Raw genomic sequence first — 22407 nt, forward strand, 5'->3', positions numbered from 1 at the left:
TTCTTTGAGCTGAAGTAATAATATGTATTTGAAATAGAGCTGAATAATAAGTGAATACAGTTAACTCATCCCACCTGTTTGTTTTGCAACTTCTAGCTTTTAACCTTTGCTGTGAGAGTGAGGAGAAATGCTATTCATTAACTGTCTAGCAGACATGTTGGTGTATGTCATATGCCAAAACAGAAAAACTTATGTAAATTTTTGCGAAAAAGTGTGAATTTTAGTGTTCCTAAAATCTAATTTTTAATTAGAGAAGTATAACTATAAAAAAATTTCTTTAAGGCTGTGTTTTGGAGTAATACAGGTGCTATCTTACTAAACCTGCATTAAGTTCTGTTTGCTTTTTTAAGATATTTAACTTAAGGCAGTCAGAAATAATTTTTTTGATTTAAAAAAAAAAAAAAAAAAAAAAATCTAAAAAACAGTGATTGGTGAAAATGCACCTGGAACACTGTAGGGGGAGGGTTGACATGCCTGCTAGATTGTTAAGACTTTGGAAAATATCTACAGAGTGTATCATTCATACATAATATAAGAAAAATGTGTGTTCATCTTTTTAATCTCTCTAAACTTAGCACGCTTATAAAAAAAAAAAAAAAAAAAAAAAAAAATTCAGTATGTATTTAGCACTACTCATTTATAAACATATTAAAGTCACTAATTAGAAAATTTCAGGTTTATCTTTTATTGCTGATCGGTTACAATAAATGCTTTTATTGAGATCTGTAATAATTAATATTAATTTAGAATGTTTAATGATAAATAAACTAAGAAGTGGGAAATGAAAGTTTTATTAATATAAACTATACATAACAAGTGCTTGGTGATTAAGGAGAGAATGTAAAAAGTATAAATAAAAAGAAACAAAGGAACTAATTAATAACCTGGAAACTTGATTTTCAGGCTGTAATGACTCAAACTACAAAAAATTTCAAGTAACATACAAGTTTATGTATCTCTTCTGCATGCATTAGAAACAAACCAAAGTTTGTGTACAGATTCTCATTTTTGAAATCTCATATTATGAGGTCCTTCACAATGAGTTGCCTCTATCTTATACTTTACCCATCATTCACCTTAAACTAAAATTATGCAACAAAAGCAATATGTTCTTTTAGTGTCTCCCTCTCCCATTTGTCAGTGTGCTACCACATTTGTTTGTCAAAGCACATTTTTTTTAATGATATTTTCTCCAAAACCAATCGTTATGAAGTAGCTGATTATTACACTTAATGTAATGCTATTCTAAATAATAATAACAAATTATGAATAGTATTCAAGACATCCCACTTTGGCTGCAAAGTGTACTGCTTAATCTGTAAGCCATCTTGAGGTTATGGTTGTCTTGATCTGGTGTCTATATAAAACTTGATGGTATTGGGAGCTGAAAATAAGTCTTATGTTCTTCTGCTTAAGTGTTTTAGCAGAATGGTGCTGCACAAACATCTAGAACCATCAAAATATTCCCACTTTTTTAAGTAATTTTTCTGTCTACTCTGAAATAACAATGGCTGAAATTTGACTATAAGCCAAGCAGTTCTGTGGTCCTCATAATTGACGAAAGTTGGTTAACTACTTTAAAACGCCTTGGCTTTAGTATTAGTAATGGTCATATGGTGAAAGGAAGCCTAAGGCTTATGCTGCACCAGCCAAAAAAATAAATAAAATTAAATAAATAGTTATTAAATAATAATAAGAGAAAAGGAAACAGACAGTCTATGCATTTCCCTCCTCCCATAGGTAAAACTTAATCCGGTAATTTATAACTCGCTAGCTAAAATAAAACTTCCTGCAATCCAGTCTAAACATCTCTCCCTGTAACTTGAATTGATGGCCCCTAGTTCTAGAATAATTTATAACCGTGAAAATTTCATCTTCATTCATTTTGCTATTGCCTCTCAGAGCCTTAAACACCTCAATGAAGTCACCTCTAAGCCTAGTTTCCAAGCTGTGCAACCCACATATTCTAAGTCTTTCCTCATAAGGATGTCCTTTTGCCGATCTCACTAGGCGAGTTACCCATCTCTGGACCCTTTCAAGCTCAATGTCTTTTTTTAGGTGCAGTCTCCACACTTGAACACAGTATTCCAAGTGTGGTCTAACAATAGCCTTATATAATGAGATTATGATGTCCTTATCTCTACTAACAGATGTTCAATAAATAATTGATAGGACACCATGGGCCTTCCTTTCAACCTGTCTACAATTCTTGGAGAACTTCATGTCTGACCGTATCGTAACTCCCAAATCCTTTTTTTTCCACTACTGACTTTAGTTCAGTTCCACCAAGTGTATAAGTTATTTTGGGGTTACTGTTCTCTGGGTGTAAAACCTTGCACTTTGCTGGATTAAAGCATAAGTGCTACTTTTCTGACCATCCCTGAATTCTATCTAGGTCACTCTGAAGATCTGCTTGGCAGTGATCATTAATTACTCTACATCTTTACATCATCTGAGGTGCCTCCGTAGCCAGGTGGGAAGGAGCAGCAGTGCATAGCACACGCTTCTTGATTAGACCGGGGTTCGAGCCCGTCACTACCAAATACGGAGGATGCGGAAAGGTCAGAGAATGACCACCGCATATCCCAGAGCAATATGGCCTTAGTTGCTAATGCTCCTAAAAACCAAATAACAAACAAACAAACATCATCTGCAAATTTCTACATCATGGCCTCATTCCTTCATTGATGTCATTTAAAAAAAAAAAAAAACAACAGTAGTCTCAATACTGTTCCTTGGAGAACCCCAGTTCTTACATTAACCCAATCTGAGAAATAATCATTTATCACAACCCTCTGCCTCCTGCTATCCATCTAAGGATTTTCCCTGTGATTCCAACTTGTTCCAGCATATAAAGTAACTGGTCATGTGGGACTGAGTCAAATGCTTTGCTGAAATCCAAATAAACAATGTCAAGATTATTCCCTAAATTCATCTCACGAGTGACCCTGTCAAAATAGCTAACTAGATTTGTTAAACATGATTTTTCTTTTGCAAAACCATGCTGCATATCCTTCAGAATTCCATTTCTATCCAAATGATCCTGAATTTCACCCTTGATAATTGCCTCTATGATTTTTCCCTACTAGTGAAGTTAGACTGATCGGTCGGTAATTTTCCATTACACTCTTAGAAGTGCCTTTATGTATTGGGGATACATTGGTACTTTTCCAATACAACGGAATCTCTCCCAAATGCAATGATGCTCTCATAATTAGCTTCAGTGGTTCAATGAAATTTAAACATCAAAATTTAGACATCATGCCCTTAAATTATAGGGTATGTGCCATCAAGGAGTCTTACTTGCCTGTAGGCTCAAAAGTTTTTTTTCATTAAATAATCATGTGAAATTTCAATATTATTAATTACATATTTTTCAACTTCACTTCCATAATTTCTCATTGACATAAATAGTTTCTCTTCTGTAAATATCGATGCAAAGTTGAGTGCATCTGCAACATCAGCTGATTTATCTAATACTATCCCACATCTTTTACATAAGGGGCTGATCTGGTTTGTCATCTTCTTTGCATTTATATATGTGTAGAATTTCTTATCCTCACTCACTCTTTGCCGGTGATTTTTCATAATCTGGCTTTACCAGCCTAACCTGTTCTGTGACACTATTACAGAACAATTTGTAGCGGTTATAGCCTTCAATACTTTTTATTGCTCTCCAACTTTTCCATGCCGTCTTTTTCTGCTCAAGTAATCTGGCAACTTCATTATTCATCCAACTTGGAATCCTCCTCAGTATTTTTTAATGGTATATACTCATTCAAGGCTTCTGTGATTAATGTTTTAAAGGTATATTATAATTCAGTTGTATTCTTACTCTGTGAGATATCTGTCCAGTTAATAGAAGCCATGTAGCACCTTAAGCTGTCGTAATTTACTCACCTGAAATTGTAATCCATTCCTTTGCCTTTAAATACTGCTACCTCTCTTCATCATCCACCGTAGAACTCAGTGATCACTTCCTGCTACTAGTTCCTGTACTGTCAGCCCTATTATGTCATCTGGTTCATGGGTGATGATCAGGTCTAGAATATTCTTTTCCCTAGTACTTTCCCTGACATATTGATACAAATAAAATCATCTAGTAGATTTAAAAACTTTGTCTCATCATAATCTTCACAATCATCTGGCCTGTAGATTACTCCCACTCTCATTATACCTTTGCTTTCAAACCATCTCACACCATACACATTCTATACCATCATAAGAGGCGCCCCCGTAGCCAGGTGGGAAGGAGCAGCAGTGCGTAGCACACGCTTCTTGATTAGACCGAGGTTCGAGCCCGTCACCACCAAATACGGAGGATGTGGAAAGGTCAGGGAATGACCACCGCATATCCCGGAGCAATATGGCCTTAGTTGCTAATGCTCCTAAAAACCCAAATAACTAACTAACTAACCATCATAAGAAATGTCTGAATCCAGGAAAGCTTTTGTTGGCTCAGGCTGCTTTTGATGAAAAGCATAATCCCACCATCTGTTCTATCTGCCTTATCCTTCCTAAATACATTGTACCGTACTGAAACTCATCATCCCCTATTTCCAGGTGCAACCACATTACCTTAAGCCCTATTCTGTGAGCGTTACTTATCGTAACCAGCAGTTTGTATTCACTCAATTTTATTGACTACCCTGCCGTACCTCTTGAAGTTATTTAAACTTGTTTCCCTGCTATTGGTTACCTGCTCATTTGAAATGTTTCTGTCCTCAGAACTTCTTGCTAATATGATCTGTTGTGGTAACAAACAAGAACTCTTGAGGTATGTGCAAACGTTACTTTGACAAATATTATCAGATAAATGCGTGTTTATATTACCTTTGGTCCCCTCCCCGCAAACTAGCAGTTTCCCTGGACCTTTAAGGTATCCTCAGTAATACCGACAAAAAACCCTCGCACCACCTTTGTTTATGTAGAGATGTATCCCATCTCTACAAAACAGATTCCTTCTACCTACGAGTGCAGGCCAAACTGATATTCCCTCAAAAGCCTTGCAGAGTCCAAGTTTGAGTTAATCCATAAGGCTCTCCGCATATAATTCTTCCTATCGTGCCTGGGCAGAATTGCAGACACATATACTCTAACCTAACTCACAGCATTTCTTCCGCACACTAAGGTGTCTCCGTAGCCAGGTGGGCAGGAATGGCAGTGCGTAGCACACGCTTGTTGATTAGACCGGGGTTTGAGCCCATGACCACCAAATACGGAGGATGCGGAAAGGTCAGGGAATACCCACCGCATATCCCCGGAACAATATGGCCTTAGTTGCTAATGCTCCAAATAACATCAACAATCTTCAGCACAGTCCTTTATTTGTCTGACAAGTCATCAGATTGTGTGTGCTTAATATCATTAGTCCCCACATGAATAATAATATTTTCCCCTTAAAATCTGGAATGTGTTGGTCACATCATTAATTGTTGCTCCCAGTTGACATACCTGGTTTTAGTCCACCTATCCTTATTACAAAAAAATATTTCCCCATTTCCGTGATAACGGAGTCTCCTAATAGAACTAAGTCCTTCTAAACCAGAGCAGTTTGCATTTGGTTATTCTGCTCTGGGGCTCGAATCAGGATCACTTGGTGGGTTACTGGAGTGTTGAGTCACTGATGAGCTCCCAGTTACATTATTCTTGAGGGCAAGCACCCATTTTTTTTCAGTGACGCAACTTCTAGCAATGCACCAAATTTTAACTTTAGATTGGTACAGTCCATACATGATGACAAAGATAAGAATTGCCAGGTGAGCTATGATTATCCATTAGGTCGACCTTGGAATACTTGATACAGTTCTGCAAATGATAAAATCATGATTCACCCAGAAATTGCCATCGGCTATTTTTGTATGTGTCATGATACACTCTGATGATGTGTTCAAGGTGGATCTTGTTACAATCATTGTTAAATTTACTAAATATCACAGAAAGTAAAAAATTTATTTTTATAATATTATAAAAATTAAATTTATAAACTATTACAGGAAAAAATAACTTATATCAAAATAAACTTAACAATATATTAAATAAATTACAGTTGAACTTGGTTATAATGAGCATCATGAGACCGACAGAATGTCCTCATTAGAACCGTTACTCTCTATAACCGTGATAGTGGAGATGGAGAAACCCCCTGGGGGCATTAAACAATGAACACTTTGTATCGGTGATGAGTTAAATCTACTTTCTATTTTTTTTTTAATTCTCAATAACTTGATAAAAAGATAGATTCAAAAAACAAAAGAAATATTAGAGAGAAAAAAAATAATATAAGTATATACCTACATACTATTTGTATTAATATGCTTGTATAAACTGCAATACACTTAATATTAAACACAATTTATTTGTCTGTAATTAAAAACAATACTATTTAATAATAAATACTATTTCACTTTGCTATTTCTTAAGTGTCCCCTTAAAACACTCAATGCATTAAAAGGCTCATTATTTGTCTCAGTTCCTTCAAAAAAATTGACTAATGTGTCCATTGCACCTTGAACTTGTGAGATTGTCGGCACTGTTTTGATTCACTTTCAGTTGTCGTAATATCATCATCACAATAATCGTCTTTACAATCATCGTTATTGTCTTTGTTGAACACAGCATCTACAATGTCACTCTCTGTAGGAAGACCGCTAGTTAATAAGTTGTTATCAACTCTTACAAATTTATCGATGTTATCTGTATTAAAACCTACAGCATTGTTACGTAGTAACCATTCGGATAATGATAAGTTGTTTTCTTCATTTCCATCTTCTTCATCTACAATTGAAATTTCATCTGAATTTAATTTCAATTTCTTGAAGCAATTCGATATTGTTGTCAAAGTAATGTTGTTCCACACATCATTCAATAAATTTATAGCATCCAATATCAATATAGAAGTGGAACAGAAGTTTCTGTTCTCTTTGATTGAGCATATGTACAACTAGAAATCTTTTATAAAATTCTTTCAAACTATGTCCATTGGTTGTAAAATTGATGTCACATTAGGAGGTGGAAACACTAGCTTAATGATGGACAAATTTTGAATCTGGGGATGTGCAGGACAGTTATCAACTAACAATAATATATTTTTCTTCTTTTTGAATAGCTCCTTATTCCAATCATTTACCTATTGCCAAAAAATAACCGAAGTCATCCAAGCTTTCTTATTTGCAGTGTAATCCACAGGAAGTTTCCTTAAGTTTTTGAAACACTGAGGTTTTAACGATTTTCCAATAATAAACAGTTTTTTTTAATCAGTTCCGGTCATATTTGCGCATATGAGCACCGTCAAGCGAGTCTTTGATTTTTTTCCACTAACACATTTTTTCCCCTTTGAATTTAAATGTATTGTCGGGTGTTATATTATAAAAAAGTCCTGTTTTAGCAGTAGTAGAAATAGAGGCATGTGATGCAAGAAAGCAAGCATATCAGCTTATGTAGCATCAGCCAAAAAAAAAATTTCACACAGCCATTCCCTCTAAAAGTTTGTCCAGTTCCTCCTTGAATTTATTTAAGCTGTAGTACAATGTTAACCCCTGGCCACTGTGCCGTGACGGGCTGTTGCAACTAATATTATGTAAATTATCATTCTAAGCGTTGCAATAAAGATTCTTCTGTCAACTTCCACAATGACAGATGGAAGTTTGCCCTAACAATTAATCACCCACTGGTTAAAGGCAAATTTCTGCACATCTATTCTACAACTGTCTTTCCTCATTTTGAATTTATGCCCCCTCAAGTTCATAATCTGAGCAAGTGGAAGAATCCCATCAGAATTTAGTGTGTTCATCCCATTCATAGCCTTATACATCTCAATCAGATCACCTCACAGGTGCCTAGTCTCCAGCTGCTGCAATTTGCAAAACTTAAGACTTTCTTGGTAAGAGAACCCCTTCGTTCCCCTCACCAATCTTGTTGCCCTTCTCTGTACACAGTACTCAAGGCATGGCCTGACCATTGCCTTATACAAAGGGATAATCACCTCCTTTTCCCTGCTAGCAAAATTCCTGTATATCATTGACAATACCTCATGACCTTCCCTGGCAGCCGTTTGCATTGCACGATTACTCCCAGATTTTTTTCATTTTGTACCACACAGTTAGTACATTTCTGTGGAATTACTTCTACCCATATGCAGTACTTTGCATTTGTCAATGTTAAACTTCAGTTGCCACTTCTCAGCCCATCTACCCAAATTTTCTAGATCCTGTTGCAGTAGCACACTGCCATTACTGTCATTAACAACCCTGACAACCTTTGTATCATCTGCAAACTTCGACATTAAGCCTGATATACCTTCATCAGTATCATTGATGAATATACAAAACGAGTGGTTGCAACACCGAACCCTGAGGGACTCTGTTAATAACATTAGTCCACGATGAGCAGCTTCCATTGATTACCGCTCTCGAGTGCTTTTTTTTTGGGACAGTACGCAATGGCACGGCGTACTAGCACCTTCATTAACAGTTGCTTGTGACATTTGGATGCAGTACACTTTGAAATTTGTAATATTCCATAAATTTTTCGCATGTTTTCCTACTATTTTTACAACCTGAAAGGATCATTGATCACTTAAGATGAATATAAGGTGAATGTTAAATAAATAAAAAGAATGATACACCTGAAATTGAAAATATTCGAAAATTTTAATTGACTAAACATTTAATGAGAAAATTTTTTTGATAATTAACAAAATTTAAAATGCTGTTTTAGTTCCCTTTCTGCACGGGCCATGGGTTGGACACCCGCTGTGAATCAACTGTAAGTGCCCCCGCCGAGAATTATGAGAGAGTGATTTTCTTTTACCCCAACAAATAATCATCCATTGTTTCGCAGATGTGCATCATCCACATCTTTCCATAAATTTTCCCAATCTCTGTTTACATGGTCACAGTACCTGAATATCCGAATGTCACCAACATTTTGGACAGAAAAAAAAAAAAGAAAAGAAAAGAAAAAAAATTCAAATTTAAGAACTAGTAACAATATCGACGATGAGAGAAGGAAAACGAGGACAATGAAGGTATTAAACCTTCTAAACATGAATTGTTGGCATTTGATGAAAATGAAGTTAGAAAATTACAGTTAAATGAAAGAGATACAATTCGTGGATTTCGGGGGGGGGGGGTACCTAATTGAAAAGATGCTTTCGGAAGAATTGAAGCATTTGATGGACGCTCTGAGTACTATACCAATTTCATCGAGTGAATGTGAAAGAGGATTTTCACAAATGAATTTGATCGCCAGCCCAACCAGAGCTTTGTTGATGACAAAAGGTTTATTCACTACTGTTTCTTAAAATTGTAGGCCCACTGCTGATCCGCTTCGATCCAACAAAATATGTCAATTTGTGGCTGCTTTGGAAACGTCATTCAGCAACAGAACCAAACAAGTAAAGAAGTCGGCATATTGTGTTGGATGACAACTCAATAAAAATTTGGAATATTCTATAAAAACTTTTATTATGAAATTTTTTTTATTAATTTTTGCTTATTATTTTTTACTTATTACTTATTTTTTATCTTTTTGTACATTAAAATAACTTTCCTCTTAGTGATATTTATTCAGTCAACAGGAGAAGAGGGATGCAGGTTACACGGCAATATGCACCAAATACTAAAATAGGTAACAAAAGCTTGTTTTACTGTGCTAAAACAAGCTTCTGTTTAGGCGTGTTTATGCTAGGTAAACCTCGTGCACGTGCTTTGTTTATCCAACATGACCATGCTGTACCATTCTTGATTTCCATATGTAATGTATTTATGTATTCATAGCTAAGGAAGAGACATACAGTGTCGAAAGCTGTGTTAAGTATTTTATTTTATACAAAGAAGCGAGCAGAGGGTGAAGCTCCCTAGTATACTTGAATAATATATTTATGCTTAATAAACTGTGTTAAATACTTAATTTGTTGTCCTTATTCCAAAAACATTACTACTAAAGTAACAATATTAGGAAATAATGTTTTAGAGTACTGTGCTTTTCATGTCCTATAAATTTTCAATTTTTCCTGATAGCAAAGAATGAGTACCGTCACCTATTCTTTTACAAAAAAAAAGCACTGCTGCTCTCTGTCTTCTACCGCTTAACCACCATTTTATCCACTTACCCTTAATACCATATTGGTCCAATTTGTACAGTAATCTTCCATGTGCAAGTGTCAAAAGCATTCTTGAATCCAAGTACACTGTATATGATATCAAAATTATTTTTTGCATCCAGTTCCTTTGTAACCACATCATAGTATCCAATCAAATTTTTCAGACAAGACTTTCCCTTAACAAACCCATGCTGTGTCTGAATTACAGGAACTCCTCGACTTACGTAAGGGTTGCGTTCTGCGCAACGCTAAGTAAGTCGGGGAATATCCCCCATGCTTTGTGCAGCACTCTCAACTGTGCTCGCTGAAATGAATGAATCAAAAAAGAAATGTTCGACAAACATGTAAATAGAATTATTTATTGTATTTATTCAATTTTTTATCTCGTGCAGGAAAAATTACCAAAGTGAGCAATTTAAAAAAATTTCAAAATTATAAAATTACAAAAAAAGAGGGGAGACAGGCATAACATCAGTAAGTTTTACCTCTCGAGCGTCGTTGCCAGAATTGACATCTTCAGCTGATAAGTATGCCTCTGCAGAGGTTGAGGGCTGTGGAGATTTAGAAGTGGTTGGCTACTCAACCTTACGAAAGAACATATTAATGGATGACTGGACAGTGGCTTTTTTCTTTTCATTGTAGATTTCTTTGTACGAAGCAAGCATATCATTCACCCCTCTGTTAACTTTTAAGAATCGTTCACTCTCAGGATCCATCTTCTCAAAGCTCGCCATTGCCAATGCAGTTTCACAAAATGCCATTCCATCTCTCTGGTGATCAAGCCTTTCGGCTCTTCATTTGGTTCATCTTGAACTTCGTCAGCATTTTCTTCTTTCACTATCGCTGCCTGCAAGTCAATAAGTTCTTTGTTAGATAATTCCTTGTCTTCTTCCTCTATTAATACCACGTCTTTGGCATCAACCTTCAACTGAAGTAGCCCTGCAACCTTTACATATTTTCTGTGGGCATATTTTCTTCCATGCGCCATTTAAACAACTTTTAGTAATTTCCGCCCAGGCCTTATTAATGTTTAAAATGGCGTGGTAAATATTGTAAGATTTTCAAAAGTCTCTTAACATAATTTTTCTTACCGTCTACTGCAGACAATGCCTGAGAAAATGTGCATAAATAGTATGCTTTTAAATTCGAAATAACACTCTGATCCATAGGTTGGATGAGTGAAGTCGTGTTTGGCGGTAGAAATATGACTCTCACATTTGAATTGAAATCATCTAGATGCATAAGATGTCCAGGAGCATTATCTAAAAGAAGCAAAATCTTGAAAGGAACGTCGTTGTCTTTACAATATTTTTCAACCTCGGAAATGAAGCAGCATTTAAACCAATCCTTAAAGAGAGATATCTGTGCTCTCTGGTTCGATCGGAAATGCACGGGTAGGGTGGCTTTATTGATGCCCTTAAATGCGCATGGATTTCCAGAATGGTACACAAGCAGTGGCATTAATCTGTAATCTCCCCCTGCATTAGCCCCAAGCAAGAGCATGGCCCTATCTTTTGAAGCCTTCAAACCTGGCACTGTCTTTTCCTCTTTGGCAATGTATGTTCGATCTGGCATTTTTTTTCCAATACAGAGCAGTCTTGTCAACATTAAAAATTTGCTGCATTGAATAGCCACCTCCATCAATAATTTTTTCCGACACTTCACAAAATTTCTCTGCAGCTGCAGAATAAGCACTAGCGACTTCACCGCATACTTTAACGTTGTGGAAACCAGTGCGATGCTTGAACCTATTAAACAACCTGTTACTTGCCACGAACTTGGATTGGGGCTCGCCATACTTATCCTTAATATCTTTATAAATACTTGTTGCTTTTGCTTGGATGGTCATTAGACTCAGGGGCACTCCCTTCTGAGCCTGATTTTCTATCCATATTATTAACAGCTGTTCCATCTTCGATATAGCACCTGAACACTTTTTGTGATCACTGTTGATCTTAAGTGTGGTGATTGATCCTTTGACATTTTCTTTTATATGCACACTGTCCTTTAAAATAGTGTTCTCTGTTGAAGCAGTGAGACCTAATTCCCTTGCAATAGATGACAAACTTTGTCCTGCTTCTTACTACTTCATCATTTTCATCTTCATTTCTAAATCAATTTTGTTTCATTTCCTGGCACTACCACCACTTGCACTTTTCATTGGTCGTTTTCCCTTCATCACTGTAATATGTAAATAAGAATGAAGAGAAGTTTCTGAAATTCGTTTTTTATATGATTGAATATTTCAGTGAAGGGGAACACATTTCACCATAATAGCGTAAAAACCCACACAATTGCAGTTATCAGTATTATCACAAATGCAATAAGATCGAGTTTACTACCCATTTATAATTAGATGTACAAACAGAAAAGCCCAATAAACCGGAAAGTGCAAATTGTTTTTATTGTTTTTTTGGTCGTGACCCCCAGAAATGTGCTTTAGAAAAATATCACAAAGGTGTTCAAAATTAATTCTTATAACAGAACATATGATAACGATGAAAGTGCAGTGCAATTTTCATTATAAAAATGACCTTTTAAGTAATACAGCAAAATTTTCAAATTCCAAGGACTTGGAACGAATTCCAAGAGAAAAAAAAAACAATGATGTGTTATCGGGTTCACATTACGATATTTTCACGATACCTCCATTTATTCCTACAGGAAGCAAAATACGTTCCCATGATTTTTTTTAAGTTTGCGCCAGCCGGCAAAAACTTGTGTAAATTTGACTTTACGTAAGTTGGGGAGTTCCTGTATTACTGCATTCTTGTCTAGATGATCCTGCAATGCATCTTTAACCAATGACTCCATTATTTTCCCCAGAAGAGAAGTTAAACTAACTGGTCTATAATTACTTGTCGTCACCCTTAGATTCCCCTTTGTGAACTGGGGATACATTTGTCCAGGAAATTCAGGGAAAATTCTGTGGGAATTTCCCCCCGAGTCCAAGAATGCTCTCATAATTATGGCTAAGGGTTTGCTTGTTTCCTTTTCCACTTCCTGTAAAATAACATTAGCATTAGTTGAGGCATATGATGCTAAAAAGCAAGCTTTACAGCATCAGCCCAAAAAAAAAAAAACCCTTCCCATTTACTCATCTGATCACTCCAAATGTTTGTCTAGTTCAGCCTTAAATTTATTTAAGCTATCAGCTTCCACAACAACAGATGGAAGTCTATTCCAACAATCAACTACCTGTTGGCTAAAGGCAAAAAATTGGATAGATCCCAGGTGCCGTTCTTATGTTTAACATCAATTTCTTCTCCATTTTGCTCTCAGTTATTTCAAAATCATTAAGCACCCTGTTACAGTTTGATAAATTTCTGGCATTTTCCTCCCTTAATAACTCATCATATGTGAATGTAGATACAAAATGCTCATTCAGATTAGCAGCTATCTGAACAGGATCATCAACAGTCGAACCATCGATATCAAGTAGTCCAATCTGTTCATCCCCTTCCTTCTAGAGTTTTTGTATAAGTAAAGAAGTCCTTGCTGTTTTTCTTAGCATCCTTTGCCAAAGATTTCTTGTAATCTGCCTTCACTTGCCTAACCTTCTTTGTGACTTGGTTACAGACTAGCTTGTATCTGCCATAGGCTTCTTTGTCACCTGATAATTTATATGCATCCCATGCATTTTTCTTCTCTGCCACGAGTCTCATTAGTTCATCTGACATCCATTTAGGCCTGAACTTTGAAAAATATTTCTTAAATAGTATGAAAAGCCTTCCACAGTTAGTTTCTTGAATGCTTCCCACTTATAATTTTCTGTTAGTAACATCGTTAGTTCGTCCCACTGTACAGAATTTAAAATCTGTTTGAGACCACTGTAGTCATCTTTACAGCAGCAAAAGGCCTTCCTTTACACCTGATGGTAATTATATCTTTAAGTAAATCCCACATCAATACACTATGTTCACTGTCACTTAGTGGTTCCTTTATCTGCAAATTCTTAGTGCACGAATAATCACTGTTGATAACCAGATCAAGAGTATTGATTACCTTCTCTGGATGCCTCTCAAACATACTGCTGCAGAAAACAATCCTCCAATAAATCCACAAAAGTCTTGCCAGCATGCTAGTGACCAATCCACAAGTTTCAGTCAATATCTGAGAAGTTAAAATCCCCCATTATAACACAATCTGATTTTCTGGCCCATTCTATTTCTCTGTATACTTGTTCATTGTACTCATTAGACATGTAACACACTCCTACTCTCATTTTTGCTTTTTCAGTGCTTATGCGACACCAAACTGACTCAACGTTGCACTGTCCATCTTTATCAACTGGATGCACTTCCTTAGATCTTATGTTTTTCTTAATTAACAGCATAACCCCTCCTCCCTTTCTGTACACATTGTACTCCCCAAATTCCAATTCTGCACTGCTTATATCTGTGTGACACAATCTCTCTGTTATCCCAACAGTATCTACCTTTGATATTTTGACCAGCACTTCAAATTCATCAAATTTATTTACTATACTTCTAGTATTGGTGTATATGCAAGTATAGATGCAACTATTCTTATTTTTAGTTACCCTAACACAGCCTATCTATTCATTTGTTTCATGACTCCCACCAATCCCTGAACCCCCAAGTACCCTGCCCTCCAGGCCTCTGCTCATTCTAATAGAAGCAGTGCAAAAATCACTTTCACCTCTGCCTGCAGCTACAATTAACCTTTTAGTGTGTGAATCCCCCCCCCCCATGCTAGCAGTTTTACAACACACCTAATGCTGCCTCAATAGCATCAGCAAACACTCTTGCACCCCTTCTATTTAAGTGTATTCCATCACTGTAGAAGCAGTCTCTCCTGTTAACAAGCACAGAGCACGCTGAGATAAATTCTACCCCTTGAGCCTTGCACAATCTCTTCAGGGCCGAATTGATTGACAATGCACTCATCATATACTTCCTCCTGTCCTGTCTGGGCAGAATTGCAGACACTCAAATTTAACCCTAACTCACGTCTGGTTTTCAGCATTGACCTGTACTTGTTAATTAAATCTGCAGATCTTCTACTCTTAATGTCCTTAGTGCCAACATGTACAACAATATCACCCTTTGTGCCCTTAAAAGATATCTGTTCTACAACATCATCAACTTTTGTCTCTGACAGACATGCCCTGGTCCTATTTCACCTATTCTTTTTGCATAATATATTGCCTGTCTCCTTGACAAAAGAGTCACCGAAAATAACTAACTCCTGTGGGACCAGTGCATTCTGCCTTGGAGATTGTCACTGTTTTGGCTGATGCACAAGAGTGAGCTGTGGTGTTGAGTTGGACAGCTGAGAGTGTGATTTGTTCACCATTTTAATACCTTAAAGGGCATTTACCGGACTCCTCAAACTCTCATAAGTGCCCATCAGAACCCTGAGTTGGCATGTAATGTTCATCAAGCTGTAATCTTATCAGAAAAACACAACACAATGGCCCCTTTCCCATAGAATTTAAGTTCAACAACCAGGGCCTGAACTAAAAGGACAGTTAGTCATACACCCAAATTTGCCAAGTGAAAAATTTTAATCATTTCTTTACATGCTTTGTTTTTTTCTTTAATGATATTCAACTTATTTCTCTTTCTAAACTATTAAGCAACAAGGGGGAAGGGAATCTTACTTTTTCATATTTTGCATTCAGACCTTCCATTATTCCTATTCTACCTGAAATGCCCCATGAGCATAAAAATTATCCATGGAGAATTTCTGCTTGACCCCTTGAAGACAGTTATCAAAGAGCAGACATTACACTTCGGAGTAGTAGTAGTAGTGGTAATGGCATGTGATGCAAGAAAGCAAGTGTATGAGCTTATGCAGCATCGGCCAAAAAAAAAAAATCGCACCATTCCCTCGAAATACCTGTCCAGTTCCTCCTTAAATTTATTTAACCTATCAACTTCCACAACGACAGATGGAAGTTTGTTCCAGCAATTAACTACCTGCTGGCTAAAGGCAAATTTCCGCACATCTATTCTACATCTGTCTTTTCTTAATTTGAATTTATGCCCCCTTAGGTTCATAATCTGAACAAGTGAAAGGATCCCATCAGAATTCAGTGTGCTCAACCCATTCAAGGCCTTATACACCTCAATCAGATCACCACGCAGGTGCTTAGTCTCTAGCCACTGCAATTTGCAGAACTTAAGCCTCTCTTGGTAAGAGGATCCCTTCATTCCCCTCACCAATCTTGTTGCCCTTCTCTGTACACGCTCAAGCAAATCTACATCCTTCCTAAAATGAGGCCTCCAAACTTGTATGCAGTACTCAAGGCGTGGCTTGACCATTGCCTTATACAGAGCGACAATCACCTCCTTTTCCCTGCTAGCAAAATTCCTATATATCATTGACAAAACCCCATGACCTGCCCTGGCAACCTATTTGCATTGCTCAGAAAACTTCATATCTAACTGCACAATTACTCCCAGGTCTTTTTCATTTTCTACCACCTTAATAACCACCTTAGTACCACACAGTTCGTACGTTTTTCTCTTGGGTTACTTCTACCCATATGCAGTACTTTGCATTTGTCAAGGTTAAACTTCAGTTGCCACTTCTTAGCTCATCTGCTGAAATTTTCTAGATCCTGTTGCAGTAGCACACTGACATTACTGTCATTAATAACCCTGCCTACCTTTGTATCATCTGCAAACTTCGACACTAAGCCTGATATACCTTCATCAATATCATTTGATAAATATACAAAACAACAGTGGACCCAACACAGACCCCTGTGGGACTCCACTAATATTAGTCCAAGAAGAGCAGCACCCATTGATTACCACCCTCTGTCTTCTCCCACTCAACCATCCTTTTATCCATTGTAGCACCTTACCCTTAATACCATTCTGCTCCAATTTGTACAATAGTCTTCCATGCGCAACAGTGTCAAAAGTTTTCCTGAAATCCAAATATATGATATCAAAATTATTTTTTGCATCCAGTTCCTTTGTAACCAGATCAGATTTTTCAGACAAGACTTTCCCTTAACAAACTCATGCTGTGGCTGAATAATTACTGCAGTCTTGTCTAGATGATCCTGCAACGCATCTTTAATCAGTGACTCCATTATTTTACTTGGAACAGAAGTTAAACTAATTGGTCTGTAATTGCTTGTCACCCTTCGATTCCCCATCGATATCAAGTAGCCCAATCTGTTCATCCCCTTCTAGAGTTTTTATATAAGTAAAGAAGTCCTTGCTGTTTTTCTTAGCATCCTTTACCAAAGATTTCTCGTAATCTGCCTTCACTTGCCTAACCTCCTTTGTGACTTGGTTACAGACTAGCTTATAGCTGCCATAGGCTTCTGTGTCACCTGATAATTTATATGCATCCCATGCATTTTTATTCTCTGTCACAAGTCTCATTAGTTCATTTGATAACCATTTAGGCCTAAACCTTGAACAATATTTCTTAATAGGTATGAAACTTTTTAGTAGCTTCTACGATTAATTCCTTGAATGCTTCCCACTTAGAATTTACTAAGTGGGAAGCATTCAAGTACAATTCTGTACAGTGGAATTATTGTCAATTGATCCCACTGTACAGAATTTAGAAACTGTCTGAGACCACTGTATTCACCTTTACAGAAGCAAAAACCCTTTCCTTTACCCCTGATGGTAATTATATCTTTAAGTGAATCCCACATCAGTACACTGTGATCACTGCCACCTAGTGGTTCCTTTATCTGCAAATTCTTAATACACAAATGATCACTGCTGATAACCAGATCAAGAGTATTACCCTCTCTGGTTGCCTCTCGATCATGCTGCTGTAGAAAACAATCATCCAATAAATCTACAAAAATCTTACTAGTGTGTGAGTGACCAACCCACAAGTTCCAGTCAATATCTGGGAAGTTAAAATCCCCCATTATAAGACATTCTGATTTACTAGCCCACTCTATTTCTCTGTACAATTGTTCATTGTACTCATTCGAGTCATTAGGCCTATAAGACACTCCTACTCGTATTTTTTCTTTCGCAGTGTTTATGTCATTAGGCATTCAGTTTTCACCTGCTTACTCCTCTTCAAATGGAAAGCGTCTTCAGCTGTAGTGGTGAATATGAAGTTATGCTGAAATTTTTAATGACATTGATTTTAAATTGATTTTAAAACGCTTTTGGTTTTAATCCATGAAAGTAGTATTAGTAGTTTCAAATGATGCAAGAAAGCAGGCATAGTTATACAGCATAGCAAAAAAAAAAAAAAAAACCACTTCTCATATCACCTGTCCTTTCTTCTCTAATAGTTTGTCCAGTTCTTCCTTGATTTATTCAGATTACCCACTTATACAACACTAGATGGAAGTTTTATTCCAACAATTAACTACCCACTGGCTGAAGGAAACCTTTGCACATCTATCTTCCCATCCTTCTGCAATTTGAATTTATACTCCGCCTCATGTGTAGTCTGAACAAGAAGATGATGAGAAGGTTTCTCAGGTTCGTTTCCTATCTTATCTTTTTGTTGTTCAATTTATTTATGTATGAGGCTTATTTAGTTAAGGGAAATGCTTTATTTTATTTTTTGCCTTCAAGTGGGTGCCTCCGTAGCCAGGTGGGCAGGAGCAGCAGTGCGTAGCACACACACGCTTCTTGATTAGACCAGGGTTCGAGCGCGTGACCACCAAATACGGAGGATGCGAAAAGGTCAGGGAATGACCACCACATATTCCCGGAGCAATATGGCCTTAGTTGCTAATGCTCCTAAAAAAACCAAATAACAATAACAACAAGCCTTCAAGTTGGTTTAGGGTAACCAGATGCTGATAGCCAGAAAAAGTGTTAAACTGTAGGGAAAAAGTGTTAAAGCATAAAACCTGATATACAGTTTGGGGGCGGGGGGGACACCGAGATAAGGAGAACTTCAGGTTTAGGTAATATGTGCTCTAAAATAAAAATTAGTCATAAAAGAGCAGGTATGGTTTTAGTATGTTGTAAAAAGAATAATTACATTAGTATAGTTGAAAAATAATTAGCAGTATTGCAATAAAATAAATCAGAAACCAAAGTTTTACTCTATATTTTATTGAACTTCTTGCTTAATCGTTTTGATCAATATATAAAAATTTAATATTTTAAAGTTTGTTAAATTTGCATAATGAAATTAATTGTTTTTATATAAAGAGAATCTCATTTATCTGACCACTGCACATTTTTTTTTTTTTTTTTTTTTTTTTTTTTTTCTGGAAATATTGTGTCAACATTTTCATCATGTGTGGAATGGCATTAAAAAAAAAAAAAAAAAAGTCACGTGTTTTTTCACTCAAAGCCCACTCTTGTTTCTCACTTTCAGTTCTGTCAGTGAAATTTTTCAGCAAAGAAAACACTAAATAATGAGTATCAGTTTGAAATTGCATATTACAAATTGCATATAATTTGTAATTCTTTCCAAACTGGCATACATTTTTAAAAATGTCTATTCCCATAGCTACCAATTCCCCTGGTTTACAACAGACGATTATCTTTTGTTTTTTTTTGACCCCTTCTACATCTCAGTGTTCCCATCTTTTTGCAATAACTTAGTTTTTTCTGTCTTTCATTTTACAAAAAATATTAAATCTGTTTAATTTTTAAAAAAATTCTGTGAATTTCTTATTTTCATTAACAAATACAGCCATAATAAACAGAATGGTTTACTGTAATTGTTCAGTTAGCCACAAAATAAAGCAGATTTTATTCTACAAGTTTTTCATTTCAATTCAACACATGCAATATGACCCACAAATGATACACTCCCTCATTTTAGAAAGAAATAAAGATTAATAAAAAAATTTAAAGTTCATTAAATACTAATATTGTTAAAGATCATATCTTATTTTCATACTAATATTGTTCCGGGGTTCGAACCCGTGACCACCAAATACAAAGGATGCGGAAAGATCAGGGAATGACCATTGCATATCCCCGGAGCAATATGGCCTTAGTTGCTAATGCTCCTAAAAAAAAAAAACCTAATAATAATAACTAATATTGTTAAAGGTCATATCTTATTTTCATACTAATATCATTTAAAGATATATTTATTTATCATTAAAGATTTATTAAAAGAAATAAATGTACCAGATGCAACTTCTGTAACTTGTATTGGCTGATAATCTAGAAACATAATCCAAAACACCTTTCCAGTCACAATTATTAAAGACTAAAATACGTCATGAATATCAAAATAGTTTGTTGTGTCACTAGTATGCCACAACGTCTGCGGAAAACTTTATCATAAGCATTTTAAATATGCAATTAAAAAGCTGGTGTGATCTATTGGAATGATATTATTTCGAAATATTTAATACACTCAAAGCCGAAAGAAGCGTTTTGACTTTATGAATAAATTTCATAATTTTTGGCCTTATTTGGGTGGCCAGCTGACTTTCTGTCATGAATTCCTAAAACCAAAGTGTTCAGTTATGGCAGTTGAAAGTCTGCTAACTCCAAACAGAATTGCTGGATAGCAGGTTGCCAACTGAATTCTTTTAAGTATTGAATATTATTATTTAACATAAAAAATATAATCATATTTAGAGAACCAATTTTTCATACAGTAGTGATGGAGTGGATTTGTTTTCACAAAAAAAAGTCTCCAGTAATTCTCAATATCATGGAAGATAAAAGGTATTTTGTGTATCAGTTCTTACTTAATAATGAAAGAGGAAAGAATGGTGTACATAGTCCTTGGGGTGGGAGGTGAACTGACAAGTACATAAAGAAGCTTGAAATATAAAAAATTATCCCAGGTAATGCTATTTTAACATTTTCTCATAATAATGCTGAGTGTAAGAGGATATTCAGCCAAGCGAGAAATAATAAAATTAAAAATCAGATCTCTCTCTCTCTCTGGTAAAGCTTTGGAAATGCTTTGACTCAACATTTTTGAAGAGGGCAGCAGTATCTTTCTTGGCTAATCAAAATCAGTTGATGCCTAAAATCCAAACAGAAATTTACAGACAGAAAAACCTAGATAAACTAATGTTTAAAAGTATATTGTACTGGTAAATAATCCTTTATTTAATGCAAAATGTGTATGTTGTCGTGGCCTCCATAGCCGAGTGGTTGGGAGTGCAGTAGCACATGCTCTTTGAGTCGACCGGGGTTCAAGCCCCTGACCTCTAAATGCTGTCGATCTGCCAACCTGCACTGAACAAGCGTGGAAGATTTTCCTCAACACAAATTCTTGAGGAGGCTTCCATTCTGCAGTAGATTGATAATGGCTGCAGTTTACTTTTACATTTTATGTAGTTTTCAGTGAAGTTTAATTCCTTAAAATCTTAATTCTTTTTTGCCTATTTTGGCCAAAAAAATTTCATGGTTTCTATTAACTGTCTCCAAATTTTTGAAAGCCAAAATTTGGATTCCATAAATTTTAATTTATTTGAAGTGTTGAGCCAATTTTTCTAGAAAAATGGGCTGGACACTTCAAATCTTACTATGTTAACCCTGAATATTGTGATCGGTTGATCTCGTGAGCAACTTTTTTTTTTTTTTTTTCTTTCTTTCTTTCTTCACTTGCTTTGCAAACAGGGGTGAAAATTTTTCTTAAATACAAAATTTTAGCATTTTGATCATCTGATGTATGTTACCACTTGTCATTGCTTATGATACAGTTTTCAGAACAGTCAGTTCTTTGCATTTACTTATTAAATATATACACTGAAACTTCTAACGGACATCTCTTTACAACGGACATTTTCAAATTCCCCAACACCTCCATTGGTTTTAACGTGTTTTCAGCTTCTGTCTAGCGGACATTCTCTGTAACGGACGCGGACAGGCAATCTGCACTGTTTCGTTTAGCACTTAATTTGATTTCCCCATAACGGACTGCGTGAGAGCTCATAACCCTTTTTCTAGGAACTTTTCTTCCACATATTGCCTCAATCGTGTGTTTATTTTCTGTTTCCGATTCTCTGAATTTTATCAAGGTTTACGTCGCGGTTCTAAACCCTTTTTCAAGAATTTTAAGGCACGTGTAAAACTTCTGATGAATTCGGTGTGTGCAGGGGGAGAATTTGGTCGGCCTTTCGTCTTTTGAGTTTCAGTTTTGTTCAGTGTTGTGTGAAGTGCACAATGTCTTCTCGTAAACATTTAACTTTAAAAGATAAAGTCGAACTCATTAATGCGTATGATCGGCAAAAAAATAGTGTTCGCAATCTCGCTGCAAAATTCAAAATCGGGAAGACGCAGGTGAGCAACATCCTGAAGGGAAAAAAAATGAACTGCTCAAACAATTTTGGCAACACGGAAATGATTGGGTTCAAAAATCATTCTCGAAAACTGTTGGACTTCAAATTGACAATATTA

At 36.0% G+C, this 22407-nt stretch overlaps 1 protein-coding gene across 1 annotated transcript in view; it reads left to right on the forward strand.

The window, feature by feature from the left end:
* Gyg (glycogenin 1) overlaps window positions 1-22407 on the forward strand; it is a 153231-nt gene that overhangs the window by 81787 nt on the left and 49037 nt on the right. The gene's annotated exons all lie outside the window — the stretch shown is intronic.

The sequence above is a fragment of the Mastigoproctus giganteus genome, chromosome 9, assembly GCF_048544385.1.
Source record: "Mastigoproctus giganteus isolate SK-2022 chromosome 9, ASM4854438v1, whole genome shotgun sequence".
Taxonomy (NCBI): domain Eukaryota; kingdom Metazoa; phylum Arthropoda; class Arachnida; order Uropygi; family Thelyphonidae; genus Mastigoproctus; species Mastigoproctus giganteus.